This window comes from Schistocerca serialis, chromosome 4, assembly GCF_023864345.2.
Source record: "Schistocerca serialis cubense isolate TAMUIC-IGC-003099 chromosome 4, iqSchSeri2.2, whole genome shotgun sequence".
Lineage (NCBI taxonomy): Eukaryota > Metazoa > Arthropoda > Insecta > Orthoptera > Acrididae > Schistocerca > Schistocerca serialis.
The window spans coordinates 171,221,499-171,246,341 of NC_064641.1; the positions used below are offsets into that span (position 1 = coordinate 171,221,499).

The 24,843-nt window shown below is 39.3% G+C and overlaps 1 protein-coding gene across 6 annotated transcripts in view; it reads right to left on the bottom strand.

The window, feature by feature from the left end:
• The window catches only part of LOC126473292 (maternal protein tudor-like), a 211,816-nt gene that overhangs the window by 85,359 nt on the left and 101,614 nt on the right, over positions 1 to 24,843 (bottom strand). The gene's annotated exons all lie outside the window — the stretch shown is intronic.

Consider the following 24,843-nt stretch of genomic DNA (forward strand, 5'->3'; position numbering starts at 1 on the left):
TGACAATCACCCTGTGCCTAAGCAACAAAGTTACTGCACATACAGGAATTAGCTGTTAACCAAGTAGCCAAGCAAGTGATAAGACAGTGGACTTCCTACATCACTTAAGGGGCTCCGGAAAGCCTCAAAATCATGAAAAGTTCAATTTTTACTTTTTTGCGTTTTCTGAATCTGCGGACTATTACCTTTTAACAGATATATAATTTATTCAATTCCGAAGACTACAACTATTTTTAAATTTTTTTTGAAATGTGTTCTACATGGGCGTGACCCACTGTGGCGCTGTTGAACTGCTGTCAAATGGTGTTATTCTTAACGTCCGTGTTCATCAGGTACATTTTAGTGATGTGAGATAAAGTATGTGTTGTGGCTAACCTGTGATGCTTCAATATATATCGCTGGTGTGATTGTCGATTGTTTCATGTTTATTTACTCTGTCGTTATCTCGAAAATATTCATAATTAATTCTGTTTCTTGAGTTTCTGTTTTGTTGAAGTATAATAATGAGTAAAAGTAAAGTTATTAGAAATCCTCTGAAGGCTTTTAAGAAAAGGAGAAATGTTGGAAAGCCAAAGGTATGTGTTATTACTGTAAACAATAAAGACGATAACCAAGTGAGTGAACCTAACCTCTCAAGTACACCTGCCCATAGCAGTCAAAGTGGGAAAGAAAATACTTCACAGAAGAAGCTTGGTTCAATGAGTGAAAACTATGAATGTTTTATGGGCGAATCGGATGTGAATGAAATATTTGATATGTCGGTTCTCAAAGGAATTTTTTCAAACTGTGTAAGATGTATTCATTGTAGTGAAGTTGGTCTGGAACTCTCCATAATAAAGCACGTAGGACTTGCTAGTGAAATGCAACTGAAATGTGATAAGTGTTCATACATGACCACCTTTTGGAACAGTGTTGCAGTAACTGCAACTGAAGAAAATGGTAGCAAAATCTTCGAACACAACAACGAGCGATGCTTGCTTTGGACAAGGAACGCCTTCGGGGTGCAGACAGGGCTGTAAAGAGTCTAGAAATACAAGCAAGAGTAAACAGGAGGAGGAACAAGAGGAAGCTGAAGGAGGAGTTTGCAGAGGATGAAGGTAATCCATCCTATGGACCTGGAATGCACTAAACAGTTAATCCAATCTTTGTCGCTCGATTCCCAAAACTTTTATTTTCTCATACTAATTACATGTTTTCTAAGGATCTTCCAAACAAATTTGTTTCAAACTTTCAGTAAATGTTACACAGTACCTTCTGCATAATTTAACACAGCCTTTTTCCAAAAAACTGTATATTTTTGAATATATAAATAAAAAATTGCAAAAAATGTTGTGAATTTTCATTACAATTGAAAAAAAAATCATCTTTAATAACTGAAGTAAAATTTTGTAAAATCCCTGTGTTAAGTTGTAGCCCATATTCCAATAAATAATCTGTAAAAAGTTCAACTTCCTACCTCAAATACTTTGTGAGGAAAGATGTAATTTATAAGCGTTATTTTAACATTGCAAGTATAGGGCGTTCCGGAGCCCCCTAAGACAAATGCCAGATGGTTCGTTTGAAAGGGTACAGCCAATTCCAACCTTGTGTTTGGTCTCTGATGACATCATCATCTATAAGACATTAACCCTGATCAAATATATCCCTTTTCTGGATGGGGAGGGGGGACGATGGTTAATTCTAGATATCCCAAGTTTCAATGCACACAACTCCCTGTGATGTACCTTTTGCATTTCTTGCTTTTATGTTTTCGTTTCTTTTAAAGCAAAGAGAAAAGGTGAAGCGGTAGCCCAGCGTAGAGCCTGTGCCTACCGTCATGTATTTTTGATTATCAAATGTTAAAAAACAAGCTGTTTTTCCTGTGCCTCAGCAAAAGGAAAGACTCGCTATCTGCTATTTAACAAAGGTAGATACTTGTATTTCAGAGCGTAATTGGTGGTAGCCATTTTTGTTATGAGAATAAGCGAAAAGTCTGTATTTTTGACATTTTTGTTTATGTGCCATGTACGCTGATAACATGATGGAGATGATGATGTAACACTGGAAAAATACTAACTGAAAGAAAAAGAAATAATAAATAAATTAGAAGGAAGAAAACAACAATATCAAGAGTGGACAACGTACGCGCAATGCATGTAGAGAATGTGTTCCTTGTAGACCTATTAGAAAATCCAAGCACCTATTTCCTAAAATCCAGAACCTAAAGCTTCAGAGGTTAACACAATTGCAATCAAGTAGAGAGAATGACATTTCTTTAACAGGATGAAAAGCATACTGAGTGAACAACAACTGAGACTACAATTACATGTAGTTGTATATGCAGTCTGTCGTGCGAGAAAGCACGCAAAAGTAAAATCCAAACAGAGAAAATATTAATTTTGGTAACTATAATGGATGGACAAAACAATAAGGAAATATCATTTCAAAATCAAAATGCCAATGTAGTAGACTTGCATTCGCAAAACATAACAATGAGTGGTTCGGAACCATCAAGCGATGATTATTTGGACACTAGGCGTGACATGCCATTATTGCATTCGACACCCATGAATATGGAACATTTTATTACAAGTAGTACGTTGATTACAGTAAACGAAATTAATGACACCTCAAGGCAAAGGAATATTTTAAATAAAAGTACTATGCGTAGTACAGACGCAGATTCTGACAGACATAGGCCAGAAGGGACTAGGAAAGATATGCAAAGCCTTATTTCGAGCCTTAACAAAAAAAAAAATTACAAACAGGCATGAACGTAATGAAAACATACATGAATGCAATAAAAACAGACATGAAGGCAATGAAAACAGACATAAACACAATGAAAACAGACATAAATTCAAAAATATAGAGTTTAGAAACAACAAAAGCAGGCATGACCACAGTTAAGTCCGAGATCTGGAAGGTAAAAACAAACATAACACACATTTCAGCGATGTAAAAAATTTGCGCACAGAACTCAATAATCTGGATACGAAGTTCAGACAGCAGATTTCGCAATCTCCACGGAGGTGGATAGGAAAATTAACGAGCAAGTACAAACTTCAGTTCACGCTATTTATGAGAAATGAAAATGCACAGTGGGAGAAAAATTTGAAACACTCACACGCACGTATGGACAGAAGCTATCTGGAATCAGGGAAACTTAGGATAGTTTACAGGTAATGTAGAAGAATACACAGGTTAATATAGATAATGAACAATCAGAAGTAGTGAAGCTGCATTCTTTCTGTGACGACTTACCAGAAAATGTAGAGAAAATCACTGTGGAGATAGGATTACTTAAGTTAGAACATAAAAGAATCAACTCAAGACATTGTGCAACTTTACAAAAGAGTAAAGGATAATACAAAAGATGAAAACACAAAATTCACGGAAAAATGCATTTGCAAACAGCGTACTTATGTGGAAGTGGTAAAGGAAGTAATGGCGGACAAGGAAGAAGAAATGTTAAAACACGTAAAATATAATATTAAACAGGCAGAACAAAGATTAACGGACGAAATAGTTAACAAAGTGCGATAATATCATCGCCGGGAGCAGTAATCGGAGCTATAAACAGCTGTCCGCCGGTGAGAGAAATCTGTGGTGTCGACAATAATGCCCAACCCACACAGCGCGAGCGCATGCCAACGTGCAACCAACAGAACTTTTGTGAGACATATATGTCAGCACCGCATGTAAATGCTGTTCCATCCTGCTGGACAGCGTTGTTAATGGATAAGAGATTAATAAAACACCGACAGTTTCCTGTATTTTCAAATGAAACAATGCAAACGCACCCAGTAGTGTTTGTCCAAGCCTTTAGGAGAGTGCTGCCTAGGACTTGGACAGAAGCTCAAAAGATCAAATATGTGGTAGGACACACAGGAGGCGATGCCCTTTTGTGGCCTACAGATGTGTCTCAACTCTGTGAGGCATATGATCAATTTGAGAATGCATTTTTTGATAAATACTGGTCAACAGCTATCCAGGAGAGATTAAGACGAAAAGTATTTAACCCATATCATGTTGTTGTTGTGGTCTTCAGTCCCGAGACTGGTTTGATGCAGCTCTCCATGCTACTCTATCCTGTGCAAGCTTCTTCATCTCCCAGTACCTACCGTAGCCTACGTCCTTCTGAATCTGCTTAGTGTATTCATCTCTTGGTCTCCCTCTACGATTTTTATCCTCCATGCTGCCCTCCAATACTAAATTGGTGATCCTTTGATGCCTCAGAACATGTCCTACCCACCCGATCCCTTCTTCTGGACAAGTTGTGCCACAAACTCCTCTTCTCCCCAATCCTATTCAGTACCTTCTCATTAGTTATGTGATCTACCCATCTAATCTTCAGCACTCTTCTGTAGCACCACATTTTGAAAGCTTCTATTCTCTTCTTGTCTAAACTATTTATCATCCATGTTTCACTTCCATACATGGCTACACTCCATACAAATACTTTCAGAAACGACTTCCTGACACTTTAATCTATACTCGATGTTAACGAATTTCTCTTCTTCAGAGACGCTTTCCTTGCCACAGTCTACATTTTATATCCTCTCTACTTCGACCATCATCAGTTATTTTGCTCCCCAAATAGCAAAAATCCCTTACTACTTTAAGTGTCTCATTTCCTAATCTAATTCCCTCAGCATCACCCGACATAATTCAGTTACATTCCATTATCCTCGTTTTGCTTTTCTTGATGTTCATCTTATATCCTCCTTTCAAGACACTGTCCATTCCATTCAACTGCTCTTCCAAGTCCTTTGCTGTCTCTGACAGAATTACAATGTCATTGGTGAACCTTAAAGTTTTTATTTCTTCTCCATGGATTTTAATTCCTACTCCAAATTTTTCTTTTGTTTCCTTTACTGCTTGCTCAATATACAGATTGAATAACATCGGGGAGAGGCTACAACCCTGTCTCACTCCCTTCCCAACCACTGCTTCCCTTTCATGTTCCTTGACTCTTATAACTGCCATCTGGTTTCTGTACAAATTGTAAATAACCTTTCACTCCCTGTATTTTACCCCTGCCACCTTTAGAATTTTAAAGAGAGTATTCCAGTCAAGATTGTCAAAAGCTTTCTCTAAGTCTACAAATGTTAGAATCATAGGTTTGCCTTTCCTTAATCTTCCTTCTAAAATAAGTCGTAGAGTCAGTATTGCCTCATGTGTTCCAACATTTCTACGGAATCCAAACTGATCTTCCCCGAGGTCAGCTTCTACCAGTTTTTCCATTCATCTGTAAAGAATTTGTGTTAGTATTTTGCAGCAGTGGCTTATTAAACTGATTGTTCAGTAATTTTCACATCTGTCAACACCTGCTTGCTTTGGGATTGGAATTATTATATTCTTCTTGAAGTCTGAGGGTATTTTGCCTGTCTCATACATTTTGCTCACCAGATGGTACAGATTTGTCAGGACTGGCTCTCCCAAGGCTGTCAGTAGTTCTAATGGATTGTTGCCTACTCCCGGGGCCATGTTTCGACTTAGGGCTTTCAGTGCTCTGTCAAACTCTTCATGCAGTATCATATCTCCTATTTCGTCTTCATCTACATTCTCTTCCATTTCTATAATATTGTCCTTAAGAACATCGCCTGTGTATAGACCCTCTATATACACCTTCCACCTTTCTGCTTTCCCATCTTTGCTTAGAACTGGGTTTCCATCTGAGCTCTTGATATTCATGCAAGTGGTTCTCTTTTCTCCAAATGTCTCTTTAATTTTCCTGTAGGCAGTATCTGTCTTACCCCTAGTGAGATAAGCCTCTACATCCTTACATTTGTCCTCTAGCCATTCCTGCTTAGCCATTCCCACTATCATATCATCCAAAATTCGGGAGAGGGGGGGGGGGGGGGGGGTGCGCTAAGAAACTGTTTTGAAACATATCTAAACACAACCCGCTACTGGAATAATCCAATATCTCATGTCGATGTATTGAAGATCTTAAAGAACATGTTGCCTGCAAATGTTAGGGAAAATTTAATAACCATTCCCGAATATGATCTAGTATTTTTCTCTCAGTGTTCAACACAAGTAGATCTAATTCATGAGGATGGGCAAGCCATGCCTATTTATCGTAACATTAATGAACAGAACCCAAATAGGACGAACAACTGACTGCCAAGGTATAGTTGGGTTACCGACCCCTTGGGGCCATTTACTTTTTTTCAATATCCTGCTTTAGTTTGCTCCAAGTTTGTTAAGTGCAAATAAAGTGAAAATATGGCATTTTAGTACCTTTTTTAAATTTTTTTGTGAGAGTAACATATGGTTCACATGCCACAGAGTAAAGGTACCAGGTGTGTCATCTGCTATGTCGCTAATAATTTTAGGTTTGTACTCCTGTCAGTTTTTCATTCCACAGCATTATTTGGGAACAGTTCCATTATTGCTTTCCTGCATTGTTGCTAGTCTTATTCAGTGTTGTTTGCTCTGTAACAAAGTGATATTGTGGCAGAAGAAAAGTCTTGTAGATATTATTAATGATGAACAAAGGCATGCACAGCAGCTTTTAGATGAAGTTATGGACATAAGTGATGAAGATTCTGTGTCCTCATTTGGTGTTAGCTCAGACGAATTTTTACCAGAGGAGACCTGAAGCGAAACCGGAAGTTCTGATGATGGAATCACATCAGTGAAGGTAGGAAGAAGAGTTTTATGTCCACATTCAGTCAAAGAACCAAACTTCACAGCTGTAAAAACCAGGCAACAAAGCACCTCAAACTGTGTTAGTGCCATAACTACTGCAGCTGAATTAGGTTCAATTGAAATAAGCATAATATCAGAAAGTTCTTAAGGTGAAGACGACACACTTAGAACAAATTCTAATGAGATTGTCTGGGGGCCAGTTACGTGTAAAAATACGAACAACTTTACATTTATTCATTCCAGTTCTGGTGTAAATACTTCTGTTGCACTAACTCTCAAAGGCAAGACACCATACGATTTCTTCAAATTTTTGTAACTGATGAAATTTTCAAGAACGGACGTCAAACAGATGTGCAGAACTATAGACCTATATCTCTAACGTCTATCAGTTGTAGAATTTTGGAACACGTATTATGTTCGAGTATAATGACTTTTCTGGAGACTAGAAATCTACTCTGTAGGAATCAGCATGGGTTTCGAAAAAGACGATCATGTGAAACCCAGCTCGCGCTATTCGTCCACGAGACTCAGAGGGCCATAGACACGGGTTCCCAGGTACATGCCGTGTTTCTTGACTTCCGCAAGGCGTTCGATACAGTTCCCCACAGTCGTTTAACGAACAAAGTAAGAGCATATGGCCTAACAGACGAATTGTGTGATTGGATTGAAGAGTTCCTAGATAACAGAACGCAGCATGTCATTCTCAACGGAGAGAAGTCTTCCGAAGTAAGAGTGATTTCAGGTGTGCCACAAGGGAGTGTCGTAGGACCGTTGCTATTCACAGTATACATAAATGACCTTGTGGATGACATCAGAAGTTCACTGAGGCTTTTTGCGGATGATGCTGTGGTATATCGAGAGGTTGTAACAATGGAAAATTGTACTGAAATGCAGCAGGATCTGCAGCGAATTGACGCATGGTGCAGGGAATGGCAATTGAATCTCAATGTAGACACGTTTAATGTGCTGCGAATACATAAAAAGAAAGATCCCTTATCATTTAGCTACAATATGGCAGGTCAGCAACTGGAAGCAGTTAATTCCATAAAATATCTGGGAGTACGCATTAGGACTGATTTAAAATGGAATGATCATATAAAGTTGATCGTCGGTAAACCAGATGCCAGATTGAGGTTCATTGGAAGAATCCTAAGGAAATGCAATCTGAAAACAAAGGTAGTAGGTTACAGTACGCTTGTTCGCCCACTGCTTGAATACTGCTCAGCGGTGTGGGATCCATACCAGATAGGGTTGATAGAAGAGATAGAGAAGATCCAACGGAGAGCAGCGCGCTTCGTTACAGGATCATTTAGTAATCGCAAAAGCGTTACAGAGATGGTGGATAAACTGCAGTGGAAGACTCAGCAGGAGAGATGCTCAGTAGCTCAGTACAGGCTTTGTTGAAGTTTCGAGAACATACCTTCACCGAGGAGTCAAGCAGTATATTGCTCCCTCCTACGTATATTTCGCGAGAGACCATGAGGATAAAATCAGAGAGATTAGAGCCCACAAAGAGGGATACCGACAATCCTTCTTTCCACGAACAATACGAGACTGGAATAGAAGGGAGAACCGATAGAGGTACTCATGGTACCCTCCGCCACACACCGTTAGGTGGCTTGCGGAGTATGGATGTAGATGTAGAAATTTTAGAATATGCGACTCAACAAACTAATCTGTAAGCAAAACAATTCTTAGAAAGTCATTTAGTAACTGTTAATTCACGACTGAGAAAGTAGACTGATGTCAGCAAAACTGAAATTGAACTATTTTTAGGATTTTTGTTATGGATGTCACTAAATGTAAAACCGAGGACTCCAAATTATTGGTTAAGAAATATGCTCTGGATCACAACAAAGTAAAAAATTTTAGGTCACGCAATCATTTTGAACTGCTTTTACGTATGTGGCATTTTTCCGATAAGAACCAGTGCCCACTGGGAAACCACTTATTCAAAATTCAACCTCTTATTGATAAATTACTACAGAGATTTCAAAGTGCAGTTGTGTCGGAGGAAGAAACTTGCATTGGCGAAACACTTGTGCCATTTTGAGGAAGACTAAGTTTCATTAAGTATATAAAGAATAAGAGCCATAAATTCGGAATTAAATTGTTCAAACTTTCTCTAAAGGGTGGCTACACCTGGATTATAGAAGTTTACTGTGGGAAGAATGAGAATCCTGGTGTTCCTCTTACCACTTCTGTTATGAGCCTTATGAGTGGATTACTAAATGAGGGCAGAATCATATACAGGCAATTTTTACGCAAGTGTTCATCTAGTACACCAGCTTCTTGAACAATTGACACATTTAGTTGGTACTCTAAGATCGAACAGAAACTTTAATCATCAAGATGTTCTACAGACAAAACTGAAGAAGGGAACACAAAGCAAAGGAAAGTACCACAGGTGAAGTAGTACTGAAATGGAAAGATACGAGGGATGTTCTCATGCTGAGTACTGTTCGTGGAGAAGAAGTAGTTCAAACCCGGAATGGTACAAAGAAAAAAACCAGCAATGACCAAATGAAGTCGTACTCCCATTGTCCAAGGTGGGGTGTGAAATGGTACAGGAAGCTTGCAATTGAATTGTTGACAGGGTCAGCACTGGTAAATGCTCATCTGATTTACCGATACATCAACAACAAGATGATCTCAATCACAGAATTCAAAGAGGAAGTGACTTTGAGACAACTCCATACATAAGATGCCTGAGACGTCTCTCACCAAAGCCACCACGTTACCTGCAGATTGTGCACATAGGTGTACAGTGTGCTAATAAAAAATGAAGAATGAATTTGGACGAAAGCAAGTTGTCAAGAAATGCAAACTAACTGCATGGAAATGTAAGAATTGTGACTCATATTTTTGTGTAGAGTGTTTTTTCATAAAGCACAGTGCAAACAACGTGGCATGACCCAATTTTTTCAGTTTCATTGTTGTTGCAATTAGAGTTGAAGAATGTAAATAAAACTATATGTTATTTTCAATATACTGTGTAAGTAATATGTCAAACTAAATAATAAATACATAATAAAAAGAAGTAAAGTCCAATACAACTGAGCCATGTGAGATATATAACTCACGAATTCAAATGTCAGTAACTACTCTTGAGCTCTTGACAACCGTAGGCCACGAACATGATTTGTTACTGGGGCCATAACCTACTAAACAATGAGTCACAGCATGCTCCTACGAGTTACAGCTGCACCACGGAGCTTTAAATGGAAAAATGTCCGCGAGTTGTATTTACTTCGCTTGGCCCGAAGAGAACGCTTCCTGTGAGTTATATTTAACTCACGTGGCAGTCAATATGATAATGGTCATGTGCGTATGAATGAATGGCATCCTTATGCACCGATGCGCCACAATGGAAATCCGTACAATCGGTTTACCTATCAGCCACAGGGTGACTGATGGTACGAAAATAAATATCAGCCCCATTGGTACATCAATGGCCAAGATAGGAGAAATTCGAGAGAAAACTTTGATACTAGGCGACAAGAAAATGCAAATTACCAGGATCAGAATGTGGAACACAGGGATCAAAGAGGGAACCGGCAGCCCGTACACTCAAACTGAAACAATTGGGGCACGAACTGGTGAACATAGTAGAGGTGACAGCAGAAAATTAAACAATACCTTTACCGCCTCCAGGAAATAACAATAATCGAGCGTGACTAGAAGGAGGTAATGAACTGTCAGTGTGACACAGTACTAATATTAGCGACACAAACACCAACACGAACAGAAACAGAAGAGAGGAAGTAGACACTGAAATAAGCTTACATGTACAGTACATCTGGAATCTATTTGTAAGGTATGATAAGGAAGCAGGAATGAAAGAATTGTTCACTGAAGAGAAAGAAACAACATGCAAGGTAAGTGAAATAATTCAAGCAACAATAAAGGTAAAGGTGGGAAACGTAGATATACCAGTTGTTTTGGATACTGGCGCATCAACAAGCCTGATGTCAACCATCTTGTTTACAGAGAGAGTGCAGGAAGTAAGTATACCCACGCTACCCATAGAGAACTGCAAGATTGTAACGGTGAAGGGAAGTAAATCTAAAGTTATAAAATTACAGGACAGCATACCCATTAGCATATGTGGTGTAATTTTGCAGTGTACTTTCTTGTTAGTAAACAAACTTACAGTGAACTGTATACTTGGTATGGAGGTGTCCAGAAGATATGGGGTAAAAATAGGCATCAGCAACAGGGAATGTCAGTTTCACACAGGAGAGTGTGCACCGACAGTAGACTTAATAAGAACTACAATGACAAATCAGACTATGAAGACACCAGACATTAATGTTTAATTTATCTACCCTAAAATCTTAATGGTAAATGAAATGGAACATTATGATGTTGGCAGGGAGATCCTCGATGAGCAAACAGTAGAAGTAAAATAAGCAAATCCACTTGTCTTTAACAATGAACAGCGAAGTGAATTGACAAAATTATTTTTTAAGTATCATAGCATTTTTCGTAAACAACTCAGTGTTATTAAGGGATATGAATATAAAATGGAAGTCTACATACATGAAACCCATCGTAGAAAGTCATATGGCATTCCTTGGGCAAAGAAAGAGGCAATAAGACAAGAAATGGAGCATATGATTAGATGGAAGGTTACTGAAACATCGCACTCACCTTATTGCAGTCCGATTCTCGCAGTTGGTAAAACTGACGGAACGGTGCAGTTGGTGATAGACGCAAGTGAAATAAACAAAATCATCGTTCCTATAAGAACAATGCCAGAGAATTTAGAAGCGCAGTTATTAAAGTTTCATGGCGTTAGATACTTAACATCCCTCCATTTGAAGGCTTCATAATGACAAATTTTATTACATGAAGAGAGTAGAAAGTATACAGCTTTCATAAATGCCAGGAGAAGCTACCAATTTAGGGTGCTACCTTCCAGATTAAACGTGAGTGCTGGTGTATTCATTGAAGCAGTAGACAGAGTACTTGGAACTGAACTGTTCAACCAGGTTACATTCTACATTGATGATCTACTAATTGCGACCCAAACATGGAATGAACATATATGTATTTTGGAAAAGGTTTTTCAAAAATTCGATAAATACGATATCACAGTTAACTTTAAAAAGACAAAATAAAATTCTTCGGTCATATGATTTCACCAGTAGGAATTCTAACTGACCCCAGTAAACTAGATGTGATACGCAATTTCCCAACACCCCACACAAAGAAACAATTAACAGGCTTTCTAGGACTGGCCTTGTTTTTCAGGAAATTTCTGTCACATCAATTAAACTTACTGCGTAAAAACCACAGTTGGTTGTGGTCTAAAGAATGCGAAAATGATTTTCAGCAGATTAAGCAGGCACTGATTAATACAACTACCCTTAAACACCCAGATATGGAGTATGACTTCTGTTTCAGCACCAATGCTTGTTATCAGGGGCTTGGTGCATGTCTGTTTCAAATAATAAAAAAGGATGGTTAAGAAGAAGTCAATATAATCAGTTTTGCTAGTAGAACCCTCACAGAATGTGAAAGATCTTATTCCGTAACCAAGTTAGAAGCCTTAGGGGTAGTTTGGGCATTTCGCAAATTTCAATATTACCTTTGGGGAAAACATACTAAAGTTTACTGTGATCATTACGCTTTGTCCTTTCTTCTTCTGTGTAAGCTGTTAAATAAGAGAATAGTGAGGTGGTGCATGTATGTTCAAGAGTTTGATTTTGAAATAGTGTACATGAAAGGGGAACAGAATGTTTTAGCACATGCACTATCACAGTTTCCCAAGGCCTCACCAATTTCTACAAATCACAAGAACAAACGTCAGATTTCAAGGTACTTTTAATAAATGATGGAACTTTTAAACCATATGATATCAAAATGTGAAAAAACATGCAAAGCTTGCAGGAAGAAGACCCGAGATGGAGCAACGTAATTAAAAATTTGCAGTCTAGAGCACATGAACATTTAAAGCAGTATTACATTATACATAATGGCGTCCTTTTTCATAGAAGAGGTTGAAGAATGGATAAGTGGTGTGTATGCATACCTCAGGAATATTTGGACAGCTTAATTCAACACACGCATTGCACATGGGGACACTATGGCTTGCTATAGTGTGCTGCCAAAATTTCTACATATTGTTATTTCCCTAATATGATGTGACATAGAACAAGTTATCAGATGCTGTGCAGTTTGTTAAAAAGTCAAGCTTCAGAATAGGACATGTCTTAATGTACAACACCCAATAATACCAAAGCAACCAAGGGATCTTGTATCCATTGACGCTGACGGACCTTATCCCCATGCCTGCGGAGGGGTCAAATACATCGTAGCCCTGTATGATGTTTAGTAGTTATCTCTGGCTATATACACTCAAAACAATTAGGTCTGGACCAATTATAAGAGCGGATTCTGAAAGACTACATACCACATGTTGGGAAACCCCGCACAGTACTAACTGATAATGCATCATATTTTACAAGTGACCAATGGAAATCATTTTTGAAATCACAAAACATGCGTCATATTTTAGTACCCAAGTTTCACCCAAAAGCAAGTCCCGTCAAACGATGTTTTCGTGAATTTAATAGATTTACCCAGACATATATACCACAGAATCGAAAGAAATGGATAGTATATTTGGGTCCGTTTCAGCATATAGTAAATAACTTACCACACACATCAAAGGGTACACACTGGTGAAACTTCTGTTTGAAAAGGTGGAGCTAGACGAATGGGCAAAACTGATACCTAAATTAGGGCAGAAAGATGTAGCCTTAGAAGAGAAAGTACGGCGAGAGCTAATAACATTGGAAGAGCAAGCTCAAATAAGGAAAGGAATTTACGATAGGAAATTGAAAAATGTAACAATTTCAAATTGGACAGGAGGTACTATTAAAAACTCATCCAAAATCATCGAAGTTAAAAGCATTGAATAAAAGATGGCAACTGTTATATGTTGGTCCATCATATCATTGTTGACAAGCCACATCCTGGGTGCTACTTGATAGGAAATATAAAAAACGGTAAAATAAAACGCATGTATCCACATAAAGATTTGCGCAAATTTATTAAATGAAAATTCAAGTATCGTTTTTTCCGTATATGTGGTATCAATAAAACACATGAAGGTAAGAGGTTTGTCGCCCTTTGACGAATAAATCGACTGGCGCTCTGTTCCTCTCCAGCTAGGGGGTACAATACTCATGTTTCTTGTACCATCTTCCTCGTCTACTATCCTGTTTAGCCAATAACGAATGTTCAATTTTCTTCTACTATCTAACATACAAAGAATGAGATGCAGCCTAGTGAACAGATATTTTCCTTATATTTTGATGCTGTACCTTCCTGAGACTTAAATATCTATAGAAGCAAAGGAGACCTTTTGATACTCCTTGAGGAAACACAAAACATACAGCAAGAACTAAAATAACTATACACAATACTGAACGAGTGAAAACCATTAGATGACGTAGTTATACTACATCAGGCGCAAAAACTTGAATAAGAGTGATGGAAAAGAAAGAAATTCACAGCATGTGAGCTTTAAGCGAGAGTCATGAGCGCTGAAGTGTACTGAGACGCGTAGCTGCACTTAAAGTGGAGTGTACATTAACAACTATATGTGAAGCGGCTAACAGCTGATCGTACGAGCAGACTATGCAAAATGTGAAGGTATGTTCAGTGTCCCCTTTAAGACATGCAAAGACACACTGCACACCATGACGGAAACCATTTTAGAATGTAAGTGAATCGGCATCCACAGCGCACAGCCAACTGGACAAAACAGAAGCGATATGAAATGGAGTACCTGTCAGCTGACTACTCTAACATAAATCAGTTACACAAACAAAATGAATACACACATTTATTCCCAAGTCAGAGACTATACTGTAAAGAGCACTAATTTTATGAGTATATCATTAGGTTAAGCATACGAAGTTTTAAGAAAAGGAGCGCATCGGTGCAAGTAAACTATAAGGAGCGTAGAATATGCTAAATTTGTGAACTTAATGTAGGCTATTGAATGCACATAGTTAGAAATAAGTATGGATCAAAGTAGAAGAGAATATACACAAGAAATGACCTATACGAGTATATACAACAGGATTAAGACAAGTTTAAAAGAGAAGTAACAACAAGTACACTTAAAAGAATGTGACTAGCACAGAACTTAAGAACCAAGCGACTTACATACAGCATGCACATAAGTGACGATGAGAAAGGTGGAATGAAATATACACACAGAAAAATGCGTGTGACAGAGACGTAAACTATAAAACAACATATCGTACAAGATTTAGCGAGAGGAGCAGTTGTGCACTTATAGAACTACACTTCTTTACAGACAACATTAGGAGTAGCGATCTTAATGTACAAGGAGAACATATACCCACAAATTTGCTCCTATAGAACTCACTTATGTTAATTGTTACTAATTACATGGTACCTTATACAAAAAGCATAAGCAGCAAAATAAAACTGTGAACACGTATCGTACAACACACGGGAGATAAGCTAAGTAAATATGAAAACCAACCAATACGCACACAATGTAATTACATGAACTTAAACAAAATAACTGAGGTAAAGTACTATATGTTTAAAAAGCAATATAGAGAAATAAATGAATTTCACTTCTGGATAATACTAGGAAATAGAGAGAGTGTGAAAGATTTTAGATTCAACTGGAGGTATTAATTAGTTAATCTACATTTTTGGTGATGTATCATACATGGAGTGAAACTAGGAAGAGAATGAAATTGTATTATAGTAATATGAGTTTGTTTATATTTGTGGGAAGAAATAAATAGGATGGTGGTGCTAGTGTGAGAACCCCACAGGTAATACATGGGTATAAATGGAGATTTACGTAGAAGACTTTAAAGGAATATTTATATGGGTATACAGCGATGACTATGAAGATGAATATTACAGGGGTACCAAGGAAAGGGCCACGAAGGAGACATAAGAAAGAATAGATTATATAGTTTTAAGTCTCAGAATGTATGATTGTGTGAGTGTGGAAAGCGAAGTATGATGATACATGTACGATAAGTAATTGTGAAAGAAGAAGTTATGAACAGTAAAGAAAAAACCGTGAAGTCAATAGTAACAAAGGTTCATGGTACATTTAACGTACACCACAGCACAGTAATTTGCTACACATACATCAGAATGTAAAACAACTTAGTATGAAAAATATTTCCTTAGCGACTAACTGTTACAGCTTGAGCAACTACAAGGTGAACATAAATGAAAATATGATATACAATTCGTATGAGGGATGAACACAAAATGCAGGGAAACAATATTTTTTACACTGAGTTCTTGACACAAGCAGAAGCGAAAGAAGTATGTTTAACTTAAGCACCTCCTTCTTTAGTGGGAGTGAATTATGAGTGGAATTACACATGACAAAGATACAGTAAAATTACTAGTCACACGTTAAAAAGGTAAACATGTGTATGTCATTGCACCAATAAGGCAGATATACAACTTGAAATGTGTGTACATTAATGTGAAATATTACGACAAATAACAAGCATGATGAAGTCAGGATCGTCAAGGGATAAAACTTTCCCTATACTCGGTCACATACGAGTGCACAGTATATTGTGCACAGTATAAAGGTTTATCAAATGCCAAGAATAGAATAAGTACACTGATGATGCACTACAAGTAGCAATCCTAGAAGTAGCTTGATCTCTGAAGCAGACCCTAGCAAATCCTCTTTTTTTCCATGTAGTGAGTAGTGCTGGAATGTATTTTCTATATGTAGTTATGAAGGTAAAAATGCAAAGGAGGTCGGTCCTGCAAGACAAGAAAAGAAAATGCAAATATTCAAAATAAATGCAAGATTCTTCCTAATTTACATATTAGTGAGTAAGCTGGTGCAATGTCATGGAGTCCATATATGAAATGTGAATGTGAACTGTACATTGATATGTCAACTTTTATTACTGTCAATGTCTATGTCTACGAAAAATGTATGTACTATTTTCTATGTGTAGTTATGAAGGCAAAAACGCGCAGGACGTCGGTCCTGATTTACACATTAGTGTGTAAGATGGTGACAAACGTAGAGTCCATGTATGAAATGTGAATTGTACCTTTATTTGTCAATTTTATTATTGTCAATGTCCATATCTACGTCTATGTAAAATGTTATGTGAAGTGCAACGCGACGGACGAGTAAAACACACACATGTGTGAAGCGATACAAAAATAGTACAACCTGATAATAGTGAAAATAATGGCTGAGCAATGATAAAAATACACGCTACAGTCTAGCGAAGTGAATGTGATGTGTGTGCGACGGAGAAATCAGAGGAAATCTGTTTAACCACTAATTGATGTGCGACGACCGCTGAACTACAATGTACAATGGAAGATAATGCCATGTCCTGCAGTGGGGCTCTTCCCTTCAATTTCACTGGTCGAAAACTTCGAGCCTTGGAGCTGGATCCGTCGTATCCAGTTTCCAGACTGGAGAGCATCCACGACACTGACTTCATAAGCCTGGAGCGATGTTACAATGAGTGCACGGGCAGTGCTGGTGCTAACATGGCGCTTGGGTCACTGCGACGGGCACATTAAACAATGAGCTGCTGCTGGCCATAAGTACAGCGCACAATGAGATAGCGTGTGCCGAAAGGACACCTTCTCACAATTGCCAATGCACTGAAGCCAATGAACCGAAAACAGGGTAAAAGGACAATTTAAGAAATTTAAAATTTTTCCCCTCTTTACACCATACAGGTTAACAAATGCAAGGATAAATAACAAACTAAGACAGTAGCACAAAATGAACGTGCAATTAAGTAATATAAGTATATGTCAATTTATTTATTTGTATGAATTTGCAACGGACACAGAAATGAAGCTCTGTAGCTATACTTGCAGTAGTATAAGAATACTAAAACTCCATTGACATGCACCAAGTGACCAAACTATAAGCCACAATGTAAATAAGGCTACTATATACTGTCTCCCTAAATAAAGAACGTTATTTCCAACAGTATACAGTAGGGGGGCATTTGTGATGTATCTTTTTCATTTCTTGCTTTTATGTTTTCATTTTCTTTAAAGGCAAAGAGTAAAGGTGAAGCAGTAGCCCAGCGCAGAGCCTGCGCCTATCGTCATGCATTTTTTTATTTTCAAATGTTAAAAAACATAAGACTTTTTCCTGTGCCTCGGTAAGAGGAAGCAATCGCTCACTGCTAATGAACGAAGGTAGATGCACATTATTTCAAAGTGTAATTAGACGTGGCCATTTTTGTTATGACAATAAGTGGAAAGTCTCTATTTTTGATGTGTGTGGAAGAAATAACACATTTGTAGTTTGTTAGTGAAAAATTGAGTTGTTATTCCAAGTAGTACAGAAATAGAGAAGAATTGGAGAAAGCCCACCTGTGTACTTCAGAGTTATCACGAAGATCCGATTACCATATCATGGACACGGTCAAGATTTTGTAGGTGGATACAGCAACCGGGCGTAGTATTATTAATTGGTAAGCATAAATCTACAACCAGAGGAAGACTGTTTCATCCATGCAGAACCAATATGAACCCATTTACAGACATATACGCAGCTCATTGTGCCTGTGCGAGATCCGAAAAATTAAGCTCATTATTCCCATATATCAGAACATTTTTCATTATATTATATCCCTCACGCCCTGGTACCCATAAGAACTTCACGACCTTCCTAGTTACACACTGCATCATCTTAACTCTCTTTATCACTAAAATATTAGGATAACAGCCCTCCTGGTAAGGCTGATGCAGCCCAACAGGTTTTTACACTCTACTGAATAATTCATGTACACATAATAGTGAATAATTCCATGTACATCTGATCACTGTGTGTGTCTTAACATCTCTTCCTTAATACACTATGTCATAAGCTGTACGATTTTAGTGGAATAATTATAAATATGATGTCATATAGATACTATCCCCAGCTCTCATTGTTTGTTAAGGTTTTAATAGTTTGCTGGTCACACCTATATACAAAAACTACAATTGTTTTAGTTTAATGGAGTTAATGATGATCAGTTTTAAAAGTAACTACACAGTTTGATAACGCATTTTATACAGTCATGACAAAAAATATATTCGAGAGACTGAAGAAGATATAATGTAACACCAAAAATGATTGCAAACAATTTAAGACCTTTAAGTACAGCTGGAGGTGCCATCCCTATCACATGAAGATACAGTAACAGCCCTTATCCCATGATCTATCAAAAGATGGATGTATGGAAAGAGAAGGAATGTGACCTTGGTGTTGGACACATGCACTGAGTGGCTTGCAGTGCACTCATGGATGTGGAGCAGATGAGGAATATTGTGACTCAAACACATCTCATGATCTCATGTGCTTTCAACTCAAAATATAAATTGTAAGTGGATATTAAGGACTCAATCTGGGTAAGCCACAGAGCACTGTTTACACCAGGCAGACAAATAGGAACATGATAGCAGTGCTTAAATTAAGTGTTCGAAATGAATGTTGCGAAACTTTAATATAGGGCACTTTTCTTATTGTACACAAACAGCTATAAAATCACTTGGGCCTTTTCAGTACCCAAGCTGACAGCCGTCTTCACTACAGGTTAAGGACTGAAATATGATACATACGAAGTGCTACTACATCTGCTTTGACTGAGATTACAAATTACTTTACAGGTTGCACACATTTTAAGAGTTCCTTTTCCATGGATTGGCACTCTGAGAAAATTGTTGACTGTGAATCACACAATAACCTATTTCCAGAACAAATATTTCATTTTGCACTACTCTGAAACTTCAAAACTAAAACTTTGTGCTGAATCAGGACTCTAGCATGGACCTTACCTTTCGCCTGCAATGCTCTTATCTAACTAAGCTACCCAGGCAGGTGACTGACGAGGTTCTAGTTTTGACTCCTGACCTGGCACACAGTTTCAGTCTGGCATGAAGTTTCAAAAACCTGCCACATCACAAGGAGTTGCAGCCAGTTGGAGAGTGGCAGCTCACCAGCCTCTGCAAATAGTCAGGCACAGAGCTAAGCCTATGCGAACACATGGCCGACATTACCACCCACCCCCCCCCCCCCAAGTCTGAATAACATGTACGATCTTCAGATGTGTAGACCTAACCGACCCATACACCTTACACCAATAATCTGACCAGCGATGCTCAGGAGCCTGCAGGGAGCTTGAAGTTTGTCCATTCCTCCACCCTTACTAACTTCTGTTGCACTACCAAGTTACTACTGATGCTACAGAGGAAGAGCAAAATATAGCAAAACTGAAGAGGCACAGTACCAGCTTCTTTACTGTGGTAGTAGTTGTTGTTATTGATGTCTGCAGAAATGATAGTGATACGTGACAAGGTTCCTTGAGAGTATCTGAAATATCACTGCAACAAGAAGACTTTATAAAGACGAAAAGATATCACCAGAAGCCCTTTTTTTTGAGCTGTCTTGAGATACTTTGCATCTGAATGGTATCACAGGCTTCCTAAGAGAGAGACACCTAAAAATGTTGCTTGCATAGGAAAGTCTGTTAGATAATCATCTCTAGCAACACAGGTTTATCAACGATAGCATGATAGCAACCATATCTACATTAGAAGGGACTAAGCAACTCGCTGAATTTAATCGAGACAAAACAACAGTTACTGTACACTCCTAAAGGTCTTTCCTACACAGTTGTATGCTCTTTTCCTGATTTCAGATGAGTGAAAAAGATTTCTACCTATGATAAGGATCACAAAATTGTGCTTTTCCCTATACTCAGTTGAACAATGAAGTAGTCTTTCTTTTGCTCCACCTGCGAAGTGCCCCAACATGGTGTAATGTAGTTCAAATGGCTCTGAGCACTATGGGACTCAACTGCTGTGGTCATCAGTCCCCTAGAACTTAGAACTACTTAAACCTAACTAACCTAAGGACATCACACACATCCATGCCCGAGGCAGGATTCGAACCTGCGACCGTAGCAGTCGCACGGTTCCGGACTGCGCGCCTAGAACCGCGAGAGCACCACTGCCGGCTGTAATGTAGTTTCTTCTGCCTAAATGTCAAGCCATGATCAGCAGACAATGCCAAATCCAGCTCACACATTGAGAGGGGATAACTGTAAAGTTCTTTGGCACTATAGCCAAAGTCTTGACCTGTTCCTCAGTGACAGGTCTCTGTCAGAGGAAGACTGGCCTATGGCTGTATTGCAGCCACTTTGGCAGAATGTTCTGCCAGTAATGTGCTGAGTGACATATTTGTCTATCGACTACAGTATCACGTTTCATCAGGAACTATGCACCTCCCTCTTCAGCCAGAAATCTTCCCCACGGTCTACCATACTACTGTAGATTTTGTGGCACAGTTTGTACAATTCAGGAACTCTCTCAACACAAGCCTTCTTACACTCCTTAACGATATGGTATCATTTTGCCCATACTATTATAAACTCCACAAGAGCCTCAGCCACTCGACAGTATTTGAATTTGAACACAGCTGTAGACCTACTGCTGGCTGCAAGAGCACCACTTCTCACTATGCCAGATGACAGGTAGCCTTCACAATTGGCCTGAAGGCTCAGTGGCACTTGTATTAAGGCTGCAGGGGTCACATCTGTAACACCAGCCATACCTTTCATATTTAAAGTTCCCCACTCTTGTCATTTGGACAGCTAAATCAAGAAACCCATTTACTGACACATACAACAATCCACAGTCATGCCTAACAGTGATGACTGAAATGTGCCAGACTTTACAGCAGTAGAGAACTAGTGACACTGAAGAAATCTTGTTTGTGCCAGGAGTAGCAGAGTTCCCTCAAGATGCTCACTGTTTCACACAACACAAATTAGGGGAGGGACAGCACCATGCTAAGCAGCAGCAACAGTCAGCATCACAAAAGTGATCACATGCCCCACTTCCACTGTGCCCTTATTACCTTGTTCAGCACGAATGGGCAGCATGCCCAAAGCCTTGGGCAATGTGCAACTGTTGCAAAAAACAAGGATATATTTGTCTGAGTGCACCTCTCAATCTCAGGCAACAGACATTAACATGGAGGCGAACAATGTTTCTCTAGTGATGGTCACCCCAAACAAACTTCATATTGATGTATGTGTTATGGACACAAATGCAAGTAGACATGTGTGGCAATGACCTTGTTAAATTCTCAAACTTGTGCGAATCTCAGATCATCAGTGTTGTTCCATCTCTTGTTGACTGATGCATTACAACAAACAATAAATACCCATACTGGGACAGTTTTCTAGTCCCATAGTATATACAACAGTTGTTTGGTCTTCGACCTTTCTAGTGGTAGATGATACCGACACTGAAAATTTATTTGGGTCAGACATCTTCAAAATTTTTGAATTCTCTATTTCAGACGAAGTGCATCTGGTATCAAACCAAGTTCCATACCAAAAACTGGATGCACTATGCCTGTAACTTTCCCCACTGTTTTCAGATGGTTTAGGGTGTGCTACCAATTTCAAGGCTCACGTCACAATGAAACTGATGGCATGCCTCAAAAAAAAAATTTTTTTTGCCCTCTCAACACCCATTGCTTTACGGAAGCAAGTCGAAGTTGACTCTATCGACTTATGTCCTTGGGTATTCTCATGCCTGTCTCCTCTAGTGAATGGTCTACTCTGTTGGTAATCCTCGCAAAACTAATGCCAAACTCTGGCTTTGGGGCAATTTTAGGAAGCCTGTAAATTCACAGTCAATTAATAATACCTATCTCTTACCCCAGCTGGATGAACTCTTAGCTCAGCTTCTGGGGGGCGATATTTTTACAAAATTGACTTTTCTGAAGCCTACCTGTAACTGAAGGCTTCAGAAAAGTCAATTTTGTAAAAATATCGCCCTCCAGAAGCCGAGCTAAGATCTGAAGACTACCTGTAACTGATGAGGAGGTATTGAATAGAACTGGGGAGAAGAGGAGTTTATGGCACAACTTGTCAAGAAGAAGGGACCGGTTGGTAGGACATATTCTGAGGCATCAAGGGATCACAAATTTAGCATTGGAGGGCAGCGTGGATGGTAAAAATCGTGGAGGGAGACCAAGAGATGAATACACAAAGCAGATTCAGAAGGATGTAGGTTGCAGTAAGTACTGGGAGATGAAGAAGCTTGCACAGGATAGAGTAGCATGGAGAGCTGCATCAAACCAGTCTCAGGACTAAAGACCACAACAACAACTACCTGTAACTGCCTCTGGATGATGATTCCATGTGTAACCTCATATTCAATACCCCATTTGGGTTACACCAATACCAACGTCTGCCGTTCAATGGAACTAGCACCCCTGCCATTTCCCAATGATTTCTGGAGCAACTCCGGCTTCCATGACAGGATGCATTAACTAACTGAATGATATTGCCGTCTCCAGTTGCTCTACAGATGAACATTTGCAGAACCTTCATGCCTTGTTCAGGTGCTGCAAATGGCTCTGAGCACTATGCGACTCAACTTCTGAGGTCATCAGTCGCCTGGAATTAAACCTAACTAACCTAAGGACATCACACACATCCATGCCCGAGGCAGGATTTGAACCTGCGACCGTAGCAGTCACGCGGTTCCAGACTGAAGCGCCTTTGACCGCACGGCCACACCGGCCGGCCTCAGGTGCTGCAGGCTTCAAATGTAGACAAATAGCAATTTTTTGACCCCTCTATTATTTAAATCAGTTTCGAAGGCTCGTGTTGGCATCAAGCCTGTATACCAGCATGTCAATGCCATTGCATCTTGGCAGCATCCTACCAATATCGAAGAGTTTCGGGCTTTTCTCAGAAAGATGGAGTACTACCAAAAATTTTTTCCTGATGCAGCCACAGTAGCTTGGCCCCTTCAACTTCTGGTCCTCTATTCCATCCTTCAGCATCTCTTGCAGACAATGTGGCCCATCCCCTGCAAAGCTGGGTTCTGCTTTTGTTGGACTATAACTATGAGATTCACTTTCACCACACAGGACAACACGCTAATGCAGATGCTCATTCTCAGTTGCCATTTGGGCCAGATCCTGCATTTCATCAGGATGAACTGTTGTGTGTCCATTTAGACATTGAAGGCCAAAACACTATTGATGGTTTTCCCATTACTAGCTCTCTAATTCCAGTGGCTGTTGTGGCCAATCCTGTCTTGCATCAGGTTGTTCACTTTGTCCACCACAGCTGGATGGATAAACCACTGGGCCAAGCATTGTATACTTTGCATAATAATTATGCTCCCCATCCTGACTTTCAGTTCTTTGTTTGTTACTGTGGGCTACGCAACAGTCGGCTCCCAGGGTTGTGATCCCATCCATGTTGCAGTGGGGCATCATGCACCACCTGGACCATTGGGGTGTTTTTCGTATGAAACTGGTGGCCCACAGACACATGTTTTGGCTGGGTATTGACAATGAAATCATGCATGTTGTGTCAGCATGCTCACAGCGCGCCTCCCATCAGGTGGTATCATGGGCCTCTCTTTCCGCTTGCCCCCTCGGATCCTGCAATGTCTTTGCTCTGAGTACCACCACAGCTGGGCAGAGTCACATTAGCGCCAGGCCACCTCCATTTCCGCGACCCCTGTTGCCACTGCTTTTGTCTTCTCTGCTGCCTTCGTCGCAGAGTGCCTGACCGGCTGAGGATATGGATATGACGACGCCATCAACAGTGATCCCTTACGGTCTCTCACGAGGGAGTGGGTGTCACACCTGCTCCATTTCAGACCATCTTCTCCTGCAACGGTACAACACCTGCTCCAGCAGTCGTCCCCTTCCGATGAAGACATGGACATCTGCACAGTCAACAGTTTTCCCCCAAGGGGTGAGGACAGCTGTAATCCTATACAGTAAGACCGCACATTTAAACAGCCTGTGCCTGCACGGCTGGCCTACAGAAACTGGCACTCCTATGTTTTGGTGACTAACACAAATCTTCACTATTAAACTGTATGTTCATGTAACCCATGACTTTGTGTGCTTGTTCTTATTACAACAGCCATCTGTGTGTCTGTAACTGTTTTCATGTGGAAAAATTAAAAGTTAGTTGGTTGGAATTCTAATATTGTGCTGGTGCAACGTTATAAGACACCTCTTGTCAATTAATCATAAGTTTTTTTTCATACTTGCACAATTCTTTTGTGGTCAGAAAGTTCCATCATGAAACCCACAATACTTTTAAGCTTCTTCATTACAGGGAACATTTTGAAAGACTTCTT